This window comes from Erinaceus europaeus, chromosome 6 (assembly GCF_950295315.1).
Source record: "Erinaceus europaeus chromosome 6, mEriEur2.1, whole genome shotgun sequence".
Lineage (NCBI taxonomy): Eukaryota > Metazoa > Chordata > Mammalia > Eulipotyphla > Erinaceidae > Erinaceus > Erinaceus europaeus.
Window position 1 is genome coordinate 17,931,766 of NC_080167.1, and position 3,868 is coordinate 17,935,633.

General features: G+C 44.7%; 1 pseudogene; it reads left to right on the top strand.

The window, feature by feature from the left end:
- The first annotated feature begins 1,259 nt into the window (after nt 1–1,259).
- Nucleotides 1,260–1,365, top strand: LOC132539173 (small nucleolar RNA SNORA70; annotated as a pseudogene).
- The last annotated feature ends 2,503 nt before the right edge of the window (nt 1,366–3,868 follow it).

The following is a 3,868-nucleotide window of genomic DNA, read 5'->3' on the forward strand; positions in this document are numbered from 1 at the left end:
ATAACCATTATGCTATCTACCCCCGCAGTTGACCATTATTTCTTTTTTTTTGTTTAAAGAATTTATTTATTTATTCATGAGAAAGACAGAGAGAGAAAGAACCAGAGATGACTCTGGTACATGTGCTACCAGGGATTGAACTTGGGACCTCGTGTTTGAGAATCCAGTGTTTTATCCACTGCGCCACCACCCGGACCATGACTATTATTTCTATAACTATCTATACTTGTATGTATTAGCCCACATTTTTCTCTCCCCCTCTCTGTCTTCCCCTCCTCTCTCCATTTCTCTCTTTCCTATCCAGCAATAACAACAACATAAACAACAAGGGCAACAAAAGGGAAAAATAAAAAAAAGGAAATCTTATATCTTGCTAATGAAAATAGTCATAACACTTTAAAGGATATTATGTAATATTTGATAAAATGAAAAAAAATGCTTATCACATGTGCTGCAGGGGATCAAACTCAGGACCTCATGCTTGTGAGTCCAATGCTTTATCCATTGCGCCACCTCTGGGACCACTGCTTTATCCATTGCACCACCTCTAGGATCACTGTAGGTAGTTTCTCATCTTCCTGTGACAAGTGTCTGCAAAATATCATCACTGCCAATTTAGTTTCTTGTGTCAGCAACTGTACAGTAACCCATTAGACTCCCCCAATAATGAAAACAAAGAACAATGCTTATCACAATCAGCTGTCCCTCTGTCTCTACATCCACAAAATAAGCATAATAATTTTTCCATAGGGTTGATGTGAAGATAAAATGAGTTAATATATGTAAAGTATTTTTTGTCTCTCAATATGTTACAGGTTTATGGTGGTGCAGAGGATTGAACCTGGGACTTTGGAACCTCAGGCGTGAGAGTCTCATTGTATAACCATTATGCTATCTATCCCCACCTGTGGTTAATGTTTTACAGTATAGCTGTTGGCACATGGGGTATACTTTCCTAACTCACTATGATAAATGTTTGAAAAACACTCTCACCTCTGGCTTAGGTTCCTTTTTTCTTTTTTTCCTCCCAGAGCATCACTCATAAACTCTGGCTTATGCTGGTACTAGGGACTGAGCCTGGGGCCTTTGGTTCCTCAGGCCTGAGTCTTTTGCAGAATCTTTATGCTGTCTCCAGAGTCCTTAGATCCTTTCCCACCATCTTTTCCCACCAGGACCTGAGAGGCTCCCCTCCCCCTCCAACCCTTATTTTCATTGTTTAGGATAACATTGACCTGATCTCAGGAGAGAGCATAATATTTATGCAAAAGACTTTCAAGCCTAGTGCAATGGCTACAAACAGACTCCTGGGTAGTGTGTGCGGCCTGTTGATTGTATAGGCTGCCCTAAGGGATCCCGGAAACAGCCCTTCCTGCTCCCTATTCACTTTATGCCTGACCCTCTGCTGTCCCTAATCTTAGACTCCAGATAGGGATGCAGGGTCCTTTGGGAAGCCCCAGGGCTCTGTGGCCAGGGTCCACATCTGCCATATCATCATGCCCATCCACACCAAGCTACAGAACAAGGAGCATGTGATTGAGGCCCTGTGCAGGGCCAAATTCAAGTTCCCTGGACACCAGAAGATCCACATCTCCAAGAAGTGGGGCTTCACCAGGTTTAACACAGATGAATTTGAAGACATGGTGGCTGAAAAGCACCTCATCCTGGATGGTTGTGGAGTCAGATATTACCCCCAACTGCAGTCCCCTGGACAAATGACAGGACCCACACTCCTGAGAGCCTCAGAGATGTCCCTTAATCAATTACAATATATTAAGATCATGCTTAAAAAGAAAACAAAAAACTTTCAACCCTGGATCTCTGAGGTCCCAGGCTCAATCCTGAGCACCACTATAAGCAAGAGCTGAGCAGTGCTCAGGTAAAAACAATAATAAATTGCACCAAAGCAAAGGACTTCGGGGAGGGAGAGCACAAAGTAAAACATGGATGGATGGACATGGTGAGCAAAGGACTCTGGGGAGGGAAGGGGACAGAGAATAGGAAGAAAACTTTGGGGACCCAGTGCATAATGAAATCATATGCACATGTCAATGATTGTACTGTAAAGCATTAACTTCCTCAATTAAAAAAAAAACACGCAAAGACTGGCATAAGCATCCCGGTTTCAGCCCCCAGCTCCCCACCTGCAGGGGAGTCGCTTCACAGGTGGTGAAGCAGGTCTGTAGGCGTCTTTCCCTCTCTGTCTTCCCCTCCTCTCTCCATTTCTCTCTGTCCTATCCAGCAACAATGATATCAATAACAACAACAATAAAACAATAAGGACAACAAAAGGGAATAAATACATATTTTAAAAGAAAAGAACAATAATAATATTGACCTACTGTCTTTTTTGTTTTGTTTTTGTTTTTGTACCAGAGCACTGCTCAGCTCTGGCTTATGGTGGTGCAGGGGATTGAACCTGGCACTTTGAAGCCTCAGGCATGAGAGTCTGTTTGCATAACCATTATGCTATCTACCCCCACCTGACCTGTTTCTTCAGTAGACGGAAAGTGTGTTCACTTTAAAGTTATTAAAGAGCAGGGAGAAGGCGCATCTGGTAGAACACTCACTTGAGCAGAGTCCTGGGTTTGAGATTCAGCACTATATGGGAGAACCACAGCACTGGGGAAACTGCCAGGTGGTGCTGTGGTGCCTCTCTCTACCTCTCATTGGAAGTAACGCAAAAGTCGACCAGTTGGAAAGGTGCATGGGCAAAGCCCTAGGCTCTCAAAAAAAAAAAAAAAAGGATCACAATGAATATAATTAAATAGGTAATGCTACATGCCCCTATGCTTCCTTTCTCTCACATGTTTTCTTTCTTTCTTCCTCTCTTTCTTTTGAATCATTTTACTGGTGGTGCCACCTCTTCAGATTCAAAGGAGGTCTCGAAACTTTACATCAGGCTCAACCTGATGCTGTTGACTGGCTATGGAAGAAGGGCAAACACTAGAAGAAGAAGACTGGTGGTTGATGGCATATGGCACAGTTGCTGATAGTTTCTCATCACCCCTGATAGGTGTTTGCAAAATGATCTCATCCCCCCCCATATTTTCTTCTTATATAAAATCAATGTCTCCATCCAAACAAATATATATATATTAAAATTTTAAATAACTTAATAAATTTAATAGAAATAAGTATTATATACACATCCATATCCATTTCTATATGTGAAACAAAAGTTAAAACTATCAGAGGTTGGGGGGTGGGTGGAGGCACACCAAGTTGATCGCACATGTTGCAATGAGCAAGGACCCAGGTTCGAGCCCCCGTCCCCACCTGCAGGGGGAAAGCTTTGGGAATGGTAAAGCAGGGTTGCAGGTGTCTTTCTGCCTCTTTCCCTCTCTGTCTCCCCCTTTCCTCTCGATTTCTGACGGTCTCTATCCAATAAATAAATAAAGGTAAAAAAAATATCAGAGGTTGGGTGCAGAGCGGTAGCGTAGCGGGTTAAGCACATATTGCGCGAAACGCAAGGACAGACATAAGGATCCCGGTTTGAGTCCCCGGCTCGCCACCCGCGGGAGGGTCGCTTCACAAGTTGTGAAGCAGGTCTGCAGGTGTCTGTCTTTCTCTTCCCCTCTCTGTCTCTCCTCCTTTCTCGATTTCTCTCTGTCCGATCCAACAACAGCAATAGCAACAATAATAATAACAACAACAAAATGGGAGAAATAGCCTCCAGGAGCAGTGGATTCGTTGTGCAGTCACAGACCCCCAGCGATAACCCTGGAGGCAAAAGAAAAAATTCAGGTTGCCCCTGGTGGGGGGGGGCTCCGGCGGCGGTGGCGGTGGCGGCGGTCCGGGTCTGGGAGGGGCGGGGCGGGGCGGGGGCGGGGCGCGCGGCGGCAGAGGCGGAGACCCAGGCGGAGGCGGC